General features: G+C 47.1%; 1 protein-coding gene across 1 annotated transcript in view; it reads right to left on the bottom strand.

Moving 5' to 3' along the window:
- RAB3B (RAB3B, member RAS oncogene family) overlaps positions 1-11913 on the bottom strand; it is a 53233-nt gene that overhangs the window by 11121 nt on the left and 30199 nt on the right. The window lies entirely within an intron of this gene.

Genomic DNA, 11913 nt, shown 5'->3' with positions numbered 1-11913 from the left:
AAGCACTTATTAAATACTTATAACATTCTCCCTTCCTGCCCCCCCAAATTGTCTCTGCCCTCAAGGAGCTTACCCTTTAATGGGGGAGATAATCTATAAAAATAGACACATGCAAGAAAACTAACAAGCCTCAGTGGGAGGCACTGGTTCTAGGGGTTTGGGGTGGGAGGATGACCCCACAGGAAGTGATTCATAAGTGAGTCTTAAAAATCATAGAAGCATAAGAAGGATTGTTTTTCTGAGACAATTGGGGGTAAGTGAACTTGCCCAGGGTCCACACACTAGCAAGTGTTAAGTGTCTGAGGCAGGATTTGAATTCAGGTCCTCCTGACTCCAGGGCTAAATTCTCCATGATCCATTGCTCTATGTAGCTACCCTGCATAGGAAGGTTTAAATGAAACTGAGGCAGAATGATGTCAGCAGAACAAAGTAAGGGAAATATACAATGACTAGAAGAAGGAAAAAAATTAACAGATTATAATTAACCCATTACATAATATATATCACACATACATATTATAAGTTAATCCATTACACCAGAAGCTTGGACCCCGGAGACCTGAGAACATGCCTGTCCCTGGCTTTACTGCAGATATGGGGTCTTTTGGATGTGGCATAAATAGCCAGACATGATGGACACATTGGTTGGTTTTTATCAAACGGCTTCTCTCTCTGTGCTTTCTTTATTTTTTAGATTAAAAGTTTAATTAGCATTAACTGATGGGCAGTGGCCAAGTAGCCAACAACTGCCCCCACCTTTTTAATTTTTTTTTGTTGTTAAAACAAAGGGAAGGATATCTGGGTGGAAGAGGAGAGGAGATATATGGAGAAGTGAAGGTGAAATTAACACAAAATAAATCAATACACATGACTTTTTAAAAGGCAAGAACCTTGGGATATGTGGAGGGGTTCATGAACTGTTTTTTTGTTTTGTTTTGTTTTGTTTTTAAGAATTTTGGCTTTTTGACACTCACAAAAGATTAAGAACATTTGGGCTTGATGATTTCTGGAAACTTCCAACTGAAAAATCCCACGGTCCCTATGGTTTCCTGACACACTTAGCCGTGCTAAGGATCTGTGTGACTTCCATCTCACTGGCCAAGCGCTTACGCAGCCCTGGTCCGAGCAGGTACTCAGTGTAAACACGGCTGGATCCACTGTCATGGATTTAGGGCCCTTGGAGGGAATGGAGCCCATGTTGTAGAGGAGGAGTCCAAGCTCATCAGCTCATCCGGGGCAGACCCAGGATCTGAATCCAGACCCTCTCATTTCAGTCAGCGCTCTTCCTGTGCCCCGGCTGAATCTGTGGCAAGATGACTGGTCCTGGAGGAGGGAGGCCCCTTGGGATAAAGGTCTTATAGACCTTTAACAAAACCTCCGAGCAGAGAACAGCCTTCCCCAGCTGTCCAGAGAAGGAGAGTCCAGAGCAGAGCCCACCTTGTCAGCGAAGGTCCTGGAGGGAAGAGGGACCCAGGGGGAGGGGGGAGAAGGTGCCCTACGGATCACACCGGAGCTCTGTCTGCCTCCTTTTATTTTTAAACTCTCCATCGATCCCTTCCCCGATGAGAGTCAGAAATAGAACCCAACAAGAGACAGGAAAAGGGAGAAAGAGGCATGACTCACTGGCTACTTGGGGAAAGAAACTGTGTCATCCGGGATGCTGACGTGCACATGGCCTTCATCCCCGCGCCTCCCTCCCCAGGCAGCTCTAGGAGCCATTTCGCAGTGAAGCACCAAGGTCCAGGGAGACTCGTGAATCTGAGCCTGGCTGCAATGAGAGGGAGCTTCAGGGTCCCAGGGAAGGGCCCACGGAGCGAGGAGCACGGCACTCACTGCCTTTGCTGAGGAGCGATGGCCATTCTTCTTGGGAATATCGTGACTTCTCCGGGGTTCTCCAGGAATTATCTGTGGTCCTCCAGTTGCTCTCCCCCAAACGCCTAATTCCTGGCCCTCTCAGCAAACACAACCCAGTCCCTTATACATATTTAGCATTTGCTTCTTTACATATATCTTCTGTGTTCCCTCCCACCTCCTCCCAAACCCCTAGTAGAAAGACGTGCTAACTCAGCCAATTTACAAAGAGTGTTCTGAGCATGCCGGGCTCCGGGGCAGTAAGAAAAAGCAAAGCTGGCAGGGAAAAAGCAGCTAGTGACATTTAAATGGGAACGTTACCAGGGACAGGGATTATTACCATTAGATACATACATAGTGGATGGAAGGCAACACCAAGGAGAAGGCAAGGACCGTCAATTCCTAGAGAGCTAAAAAGTTGTTTCTTTTTTTAAAAGGGATCCTAATAATTGTTTTGATTTCTTCTGATTTTGTGATTTTTAACTTGTTATTTTGTAAAATTAAATATTTTTTTAAAGGAAGGTTCCCCTCCTTCCCTATCTCTGCTTCTTCCCTTCCCCCCCCCCATGAGAAAACATGGAAAATAAGGATTATTTAACTCTGATCTTTGTAGCCTGAGCACTTCACAGTGCCTGGCACATAGTAGGTTCTTAATGATTAAAGAATGGATATTGCCATCCCTATCTTTCTGTTGCGAGCCTTCACTGATTCCTTCCACATATCCTCTGCTCCCCTTCCCAAACTACTTGTGGTCCTCTAACACATCCTGTACTTTTCTACCTAAATTCAATTCAATTGTCTTGAAATTCGTAGTGCTTTGCACATAGTAGGGACTTAATAAATATTTGTTGAATCCAGACCAGGATGAAGAGAAGTCATCTATGGACTGATTGAAGGCACTGAGAAGGTTCCTCTTGGCGGGGGGAAGCTCATGAGAGTTCTGATTATTTGAAGAGCTGTCATTGGGAAGAGGAGGAGACTTATTTTGTTTGGCCCCAAAGGGCAGAGTGAAGGCGGGGAAAAGGTGGCAGAAGGCTAACCTTGGGCTCAATGTTGGCAAGTTCTGTTGAGTGCTCTTCCCCCACCAGGACAGCAGGACAAACATGGCCCTACTCCTGGGGCCATCTTTCCCAGGGGCCGTCTCATCTTGGATTCTGGCTGGCTCTCCTCCTACCTCAGGTTCCAACAGTCATGGAATCTTTAAGGAGAGCTCGCTCGTCCCCTCCCGGCCTCTTCTGGGCTCTGGCAGACGCTCGGGAGGAGGGGGCCCTTCAGGCTACGCCTCTGCAGCTGGATCAGGCCCCCCCCCCACTGACTGATGGAACCACTGGGAAGGAAGAGCCTGGCCAATCACCATGACCCTCACTCTGAAGCCTCAGCAGCTGCATCCCTAAAATGGGATCGACTTCACAGTAACTTGGCAGCTTTCTCTGGGACTCTGAGGCTCGAAAGGGCTTTTCCTGATGTTATCTCATTGGATCCTCTTGATATCCCAGTGAGGCCATTAGATGGCAAAGTAAACAGAGCTAGATTTGGAGCCAGGAAGATCTGACACTTTCTAGCTGTGCAATCCTGAGGGAGTCACTTAATCTCTGCCTGCCTCAGTTTCTTCATCTGTAAAATGGTGATAATAACAGCATCATGCCCCCACCCAGGGTTATTTGGGGGCAGCTAGATACTACTAGATACTAGGACCTGAGTTCGAAACTGGCCTCAAGATATTTAATTCTTACTAGCTGTGAGTCACTTAACTCCAAATGACTCAGAAAAAAAGATAAATGAGATATTTGTAAAGTGCCTTAAAGTCCCCCACAAATGCCAGCTATTATTATGTCCGTGTTACAGATAAGGACAGTGACAGTCAGCGAGGTGAGATAATCTGCCTGTGTTCACATGGGGATCTGTGCCTACACTGGGTTTGAGCCCAGATCTTTCTGCCTCTGAATCCTGTGCTCATCCATCAAGCCACACTGGCTCCCACTGATTCCCACATCTCCCTGACAGATCATTTGCAAGAGACGGGCTTTGTAGTGTGGGAAAAAGTATCCAAGATATCTCTGCACCTTTGTTAGGTACATGAACAGATGACTCTTTCCCTCATTGCTCTTGCAGAATCAGGCAGGAAAACTGAATCCTTTTTTTTTTTTTTTTTTTTTTTAATTGTGGAGACCTTTAGCTGCTTCATGACAGCCATCCCGCTGTTGGGCAGGCAGCCCAATCAACTAGCCAATGAATTAACAGGCATTTGTAAGTACTTGTAACAGGTACTATGCTGGGGATACAAAGACAGAAAAGGAAATTCAGAAGAAGAGAAAGAAGGAGAAAAAAAGAAGGAGGAGGAGAGGAAGAAATAAAGGCAGCTACATGGTACAGCGCATAGAGCACTAGATATGGAATACATACTCGCTGTGTGACTCTGGACAAGTCACATTACCCTGTTTGCCTCAGTTTCCTCATCTGTAAAATGAGCTAGAGAAGAAAATGGCGACCACTCTAATACCTTTGCCAAGAAACCCCAAATGGGATCACAAAAAGACAGACATGATTGAAATGACTAGACAACAACAAAGATGCGAGGTTGGGAGGGAAGTATGGAAGATTGAAGGAAGAGAGGGATTCTGGGAGGTGGAGGGGAGGAGAGAGGGCTTTTAAAGCTTGAGGGGACCACCAGTGTCAGGGCGCCAAGATGGGAGATGGAAGATGAAGGGAGTGCCAGATGGGAGAGAGAGGGAGCCCCCCTCAAAGGATGCAGAGAAAAGGAGTCATGTACGGGTCTTAAAAGACAACAGAAATAGAAAGAAAAGCCCCACGTACACGAAAACAGTGAGATCATCCCCTTTTCTAGTCCCGAGTAACTGGAACTGAAGTGGATGCCCATTGGCAAGGTGCAGTCCACGAACGGAATGGAACATCAGGGTGAGAATAGTTAGGGATGGACAGAACGACTGCAGAGAAGCTGAGAAGGACTTACTTGAACAGACAGAGGGAAGTAAGCAGAACCAGGAAAACAACAAACAGCAACACAAACTGAAAATAACAATGACAATGAGACAACTGGAAGCAAATGCTCCGAGAGCGTAACCTCGGCCCAGGAGAAGAGTCGAGGGAATGATCTCCTATCCCTCCCAGCAGAAGTGGGCAGCTAAGGCGGGGAGTGTTCCCCAAACTGTCAGTCAGGGCTGTTGTCAGTTGGTTTTGCCAAAATGTTTTCTTTTTAAAACTTTTGTTATGCTTGGATTTCAACATAGTTAACATGTATGGGACTAGCTGCCAGCTGGGGGGGAGGGGAAGGAGGGGAAAATTTGGAACAGAAGGTTTTGTAAGGGTCAATGTTGGAAAAATTACCCACACAGATGCTTTGTAAATTAAAAAAATTAAAAATAAATTAATCATAACCCACTTTTGTTATGAGGGATGGCCCGTTAGGGAGGAGATACTCTATTATGAAGATCACAGACCAACAAAAGGTCCTGAGAATTTTTTAGAAATATATTAGAAATAGAAAGGGAAAGTGATAAGCTACAAAGTGGCTCTAAAATGTCAGCAATTATTAACAGCTTTCAACAGAGCCGAATTTAATGAATGTTTACTATTTTATGATCGCTGTTGTTATCATCCCCGGCTCGGAGGAGCTCCCGGCCCCATTTCTGGTCTTCCTTTTTTTAATGCTTCTGAATTGACATCAGCGCTATTCCCGACCTCCTGAGACGTCTCCCTCTAAAAAATTCACTTCATTTGCTTTCTCCAGAGCGCACTGGATGACTCATCCGGCTCCTCCATCTCCCTCCATCTCCATCCATCCATACAACCTGAGCTGCGGCTGGGGGTGGGGGTCAGAATTAAAGTGGAGGGGGCGGGGCATAATTGGAGCTGTCCAGGGACATGGGACCGGAAGAAAGACCCAAGAAAGGCACGAGCCAGTTACATACAACAAGAGGTGGTGGAAGCCACAGATCAGATCCTACGTGCTCTGAAAAATACCGGCCACGAAAAGTGTCCCTTTTTCATTCAGTCTATTAGGAGAACAGATAAAGGGGGCTGGCCTGAGAAGGGTCACTTCCCAGCTAGCCAGCTCGTGACGGACTTCTGCAGGGCCCTGACTGGGGAGTGGGGCGGAGGGGGAACACCTTACGGGGTCTAGAGTTAACTAACTGGGAGGAGGGAGGAGGGAGGACTTCCAAGTCCAGACATTTCTGAGCATCTGATCCAGTCACATAGTTATCCTCAGCCAGATCTGGAGTCAGAACTCTAAACTCCTTGAAAAGGTTGTCTACACTGGATGTCACTACTACCCCACCTCCCATTAACTTCTAAACACTGAAATCTGGCTTCCAACTTTTGCCCCAAACTGTTCTCTTAAAAACGAAGTCTTCATCGCCCAATGGAATGACTCTTCTCTTGGCCCTGGGCCATGATCCCGTTGCAGCCTTCGAAGCTGCTGATCGGCCACCCCCTTTGGGACATCCCTGCCTTGTCCCTGCCCTCTCCTGCTTCTCCTCTTGATCCGACTAGTCTTTCTCAGTCCCCTTTGCTGGTTTTTCACCCAGGTTGAGAACAACGATCATGGGTATTCCCCAAGCTTCAGTCCAAGGCTCTCTTTTGCCTCTTTTCTCTCTCATTTACTGTCCCATCAATAGTCGTCTCAGGATGGAGGATTCCCAGATCCAGCCCTAATCTCTCTCCTGAAATCTAAGATCAAATGTCCAACCTCTTATTGGGCGTCCCAACCTTATCATGTCCAAAACAGAAATTCTCAGTCCCCACAAACCTTCCCTTCTTTTAAACTTTCCCATTGGGGCCACCAGATGGCTCAGTGGATAGAGCACCTGGAGTCAGGAGGAACTGAGTTCAAATCCTGTGTCAGACACTTAATACTTACTAGCTATGTGACCCTGGGCAAGTCCCTTAACCTGGACTGCCTCAGAAACAAAACAAAACCTTTCCTGCTACTGATGAGAGCATCTTGATCCTCCCAGTCACGCAGGCTTACTACATCAATAGATTTCTGGGTAATGTTAGGGGGAATAGAGCCTGGAATCAGGAACACCTGAATTCAAATCCTGCCTTAGATATTTAATAGCAGCAGAACAGATCACTTAGCTTCTGCCTGCCTCAGTTTCCTTAAGTATAAAATGGGGATAATAATAGCATCTCTGCTCCTCTCTTCAGAAGTTTGGTGGGAATCAAATGAGAAAATATTTATAAAGTGCTCGCACCATGGCTATCACATAGTAGGTGATATATTCCTTTCTTCTTCTGTGTCTCAACTCATCACTCTCACTTATCCCACATACTCAGTGTATTTCCAGGTCTTGTTGTTTTTTCATCTTCTCAACATCTTTTCTATCTTCACTTTTTCTCTGCTCTCATAGCTGCCCCTCTGTTGTAGGCCTTCAGCACCAGATCACCGGACTACTGCAGTAGCCACTGAGAGGTCCCCTGCCTTTCCCTTCCCCTCACTCCAATCCATCCTCCATCCGGCTGTCAAAGCGATTTTTCCCAAATTATTGCAGACCTGACCAATACACAATAAACTCCAGGGGTTCCCTGTTACTTCCAGGATCAAATATAGAATTCTTTGTCCAGTGTATACAGCCTTTCCCAGCCTATTTCTTTCTACCTTTCTCATCTTCTTATATTTTACTCCCCTGTACTCTCCGATCCAGAAATACTAAACTCCTAGATGTTTGTCTCACACGACTTCCATTTCCAGACTGTGTCTTGTTGCTGCCTGTCCCCGAGGGCCTAGAATGTTCCAAACCTCATCATCACCTTCTGGCTTTCTTCAAGGCTGTACTTAAACCTCACCTTCTGCAGAAGCCTTTTCTATACCCCACCTGCTGCTGCTGCTGCTGCTGCCTTCTCTCTGAGGCTACCTTCTATTTACCTACCCTGCATATATTACACATGTACACAGTTATTTACATATTGACTCTTCCATTAGAATATGAGTTCCCTGAGGGTAGGGGTCATGTTTTTGCCTGTCTTTGTAGCCTTCCTTAGCCCAGTGCCTTCCACAAAGGTAATAATAATATAAATGCTTGCTGACTGAATAATATATTTGGGACCCTAAGACCCAGGCATGTAATAATATGATAATCTAAAGGCTTGCTGATCAGATGATGTATTTGAGACCTTAAGACCTGGCATATAATAATACAAATGTTTGCTGATGAAATGATACATGTGAGACTTTAAGTATTTGAGACCTTAAGATCCAAACAAATAATAATAAAAATGCTTGCTGACCCAATGGCATATTTATTTATTTATTTATGCTAATGAGGCAACTGGGGGTAAGTGACTTGCCCAGGTCACACAGCCAGGAAGTGTGAAGTGTCTGAGACCAGATTTGAACTCAGGTCCTCCTGACTTCAGGGCTGGTGCTCTACCCACTGAGCCACCTAGCTAACCCACCAATGGTATATTTAAGACCTTAAAAACCCAGGCATATGATAATATAAGTGCTTGCTGACCAAATGAGGTATTTAAGATTTTAAGACCCCTGGCATATAATAATAGAATATAAATGTTTGCTGATGAAACGGTACATGTGGGACTTGAGACGCCAGGCAGATGTAACATAAATGCTTGCTGACCAAATAGTGTATTTGAGACCTTAAGGCAATTTTCCACAGGGCCGCACATCAGCCTTCCCCAGGGCAAAGTGAATCAGATCTCTGGATCCTCCTCGAGAAGCTTTATTCTCTGTTGTGTGAGATCACACCTAAGCTTCTTTCTTTCTCTCTTGACAACACATTCAATTTCGTAGCTACGACTGAGAACCAGTTTAGAGACACCAGCTTAGGGGTTCTGAAATGCCCGGCTTTTATCTACTTCCTGACAAGCGATTTCAGAGGAGGAATTACAACTTGCTGCTGCTGTTCTTATTCATCATTTTCGGTCTCTTCCTGACCTCATTTGGGGTTTTCTTGGTAAAGACACTGGAGGGATTTGCCATTTCCTTCTCCAGCTCATTTGAGAGATGAGGAAACCGAGTTGCCCAAGGTCCGGCAGCTAGTAAGTGTCTGAGGCTGGATTTGAACTTATCCATATGAGTCTTTCTGATTCAAAGCTGAATGCACTATTCACTATGGCGCCCCCTAGCTGCCCCCCAAAGTATAGGACCACAGATAACAGTAGAGATCTCAGAAATCTAACTCTTTATTTTGCAGAGGAGGAAACTGAGACCAGGAGAGGGGAGTGACCCACCTCGGGACACAAAAGTAGTGACTGAACTACCAAAATAAATTTCGAACCCAGTTCTTTTGACTCCAGTTGGAGTGTTCTTCCCATTGTGCATGTCTGCTCTCAAGCAATTTCCATTAGAAACATCCAGGTTTTCTTTTTTTTTATTATCATTAGAGATTTTTATTTCCAAGAATTCTGCATGGGTAATTTTTCAGCATTGACCCTTGCAAAACCTTGTGTTCCAACTTCTCCCCTCCTTCCCCCATCCCCTCCCCCAAATGGCAGGTTGACCAATACATGTTAAATATGTTAAAGTATAAACATCCAGGTTTTCAATGTTGCTTCCCAAAGAGTTGAAAAAAATTTTTTTAAAGAAGTAAAAGACATTTTGAAACCTGTGGGGAGGGGGCAGCTAGACAGCCCAGTAAATAGAGCATTGGTCCCGAAGTCAGGAGGACCTGAGTTCAAATCCAGTCTCTCGTTGTGTGACCCTGAGCAAGTCACTTAACAATAATTGCCTTACCAAAATAAATAACTAAATAAATATGGGGATAAAAAGACAGATCCCGAGCTCTAGAAGCTCATACTCCGTTCTCTCTACCTCTACTTCTGCCTTTCAAGCAGAGGGACTGTTGGAGCGAATCCCTAAGGACAGGATGGGGTCCCCAATCAGCTCTGGGGCCCTCGATGCTGCGGGCAAGGTCCTTCTGCCCGTCTGGGCCACGTCCATCACCACGAGCTCCCTAAGCCCAGCCAGCCTCGTGGGGGAGATGGGCTGCTGTCCTACTTCCCTGAGTTAATTTCATTTTTATAGACTAGAATTACATTATCTCCTGGGCGTGAATCAGCACCCGCTTCTTTGCCACCGATGTGAGAAATCTGACAAGTTTGGGAAGGCGTCAGGTTGTTTTCCAGTCTATTAGCTCCCCTAGTGCACACAGTCCCCTCCTTCCCTCCCTCCCGGGCCTCCCAGACTCACCCCAACCCTGCCTGAGACAACCCAGAAATTCCCATTTTAAAATCTCAGAATCTCAGAGTTCTAGAGTCATCCCAGAACTGCTTAGAATTCATAGCGGAAAAGATCACCAGACCCCTCTTAGCCCTAGAGCAGCCCCCAGCTTTTATAGAGGAAGAAACGTGGGGGTCCAGGAGACCTTAGTTCAGAGCCCACCGATGACACGTTGATTTTCTGTGGGACTCTGAGCAAGTCATCCTTTTTCTTCCAATCTGAGTGATCCTTATCTGTAAAATGAGCTTGGTAACAGCTGGAATATTGTTGATGGATATAAAGCACTGAGCAAACTCTAAAAAGAGTAAAAATGTCAATTATTGTTGTTATTAATGCTTGGAGTCACCCCTGGGTTAGAAGCAGAACTAGCTCTTCTGGGAAATGGCGACTTTTCTAGAGAATTCTAGGAGCAGAAGGGGAGGACCTGCTGGTTCCAACCCTTTGGGGGGGAATGATCTCGCGCGTGGTCCCTGCGAGCCGAGCTGTGCAGGAGCAGGAGGCCTAAACTTCCCTTTGCTGTCGCCATGAATCGTGGAGGTTTTTGGTCTGGTGAGGAGGAGGTTTGCCTCTCTGAACCCCAAGTTTTTCCTTCTGGGTGATCTGAGCCTTTGTAGCAGAGCCATCAGGGGCGGGTCCCTAGGGCAAACAGGGATCCTCCTTTGGCAACCTCAAGCTCTCCTCCAGTGACGGCCCGGACCCAGGCAGGTGCTGGGTGCAGGGAAGGGGGGAGAAGAGTCAGAGCAGCTGCTCCCGGGAGGCTGCGAGTTGGCACGTGCTCCCCTTGGTCACTCAGTACTCACGGATTCCGTGATGGGCACCGTGCTGAACACCGGGACCCAGAGAGGCGGAAGATGGCCCCGCTTCTGAGCTGATCAGTGATTAAGGGAAGAGGCGCCACACAAACTCCTCTGGGGGAGCCCGCTAGACAGAGGATGGCCCTGAGCTCGAACCGGACTCAGACACTACCTGGGTGACCCTGGACGCAGCACTTCGCTCGGTCTGCCTCGGTTTCCTCCCCTGTAAAATGAGAAGGAAATGGCAAATGGCTCCACAATCTCTGCCAAGAAAACCCAAATGAGATCGTGGAAAATCGGACATGACTGACAGGACTGAGCAATAGCAACAAACTCCTGACTCCAAGTCAGTGTCCTACATGCCACTGCTTCACGCTGATAAAACACCCTATAAATGTGAAATGGCGACACTGATAAGCGATTGATTGATTTTGGATAAATGAACCCTGAGACATGATAGAAATGGCAATTGGGGGGATCTTCCCCACAAGAGCCCGACGGAGAGGCGAGCCCCGGCACGGGCCAGAGAAGGAGACGAAGGGAAGGCCCTGGCCTGGGCTCGCACAGGACGCTGGGGCGCCGGGAGGGGAGGCTGGGCGTCCCCCCGGCCTCCCTTCCTCCGACCGGTGCCGGCCCTCTCCTGGGAGCCTGCCGGCACACGGTGCCCCTGCAGCAGACGCCTGGGGATCATTTGCATACAGGTGCCAAGGTTTTCTAAAAATAGGACCGCAATCATTGTCGCCCAGCACGTGCCTTGGAAATTACTGGGGAGGAGGGGGAAGATCCAAGAGACAGGGAGCTGAGCAAGGGAGATGGCCGGGAAAAATCCCAGATTTAGAGTGGGAAGGAGCCATCGAAGTATTAATGTCCACAGCCCCTGCACCTCACAAGAGGAACACCTGAGGTTGAGTGACTTGTCCAAGAACATACAGCTAGTAATTCAAGCCGCAGACATTCAGCTGGAAGCCCGGCCTTCTGACTCCGTGCCCTGGTCCTCCCTAAGGGAGTCTTCCCTCCGTAGCTAACTGTGGGCTATGGCACCAGACCTCTCTGAACCTCAGTCTCTTC

This window comes from Sminthopsis crassicaudata, chromosome 4 (genome assembly GCF_048593235.1).
Source record: "Sminthopsis crassicaudata isolate SCR6 chromosome 4, ASM4859323v1, whole genome shotgun sequence".
NCBI classification, from domain to species: domain Eukaryota; kingdom Metazoa; phylum Chordata; class Mammalia; order Dasyuromorphia; family Dasyuridae; genus Sminthopsis; species Sminthopsis crassicaudata.
Note: the sequence above shows the minus strand (reverse complement) of the source record. Positions and strands in the feature narration are given on the sequence as shown.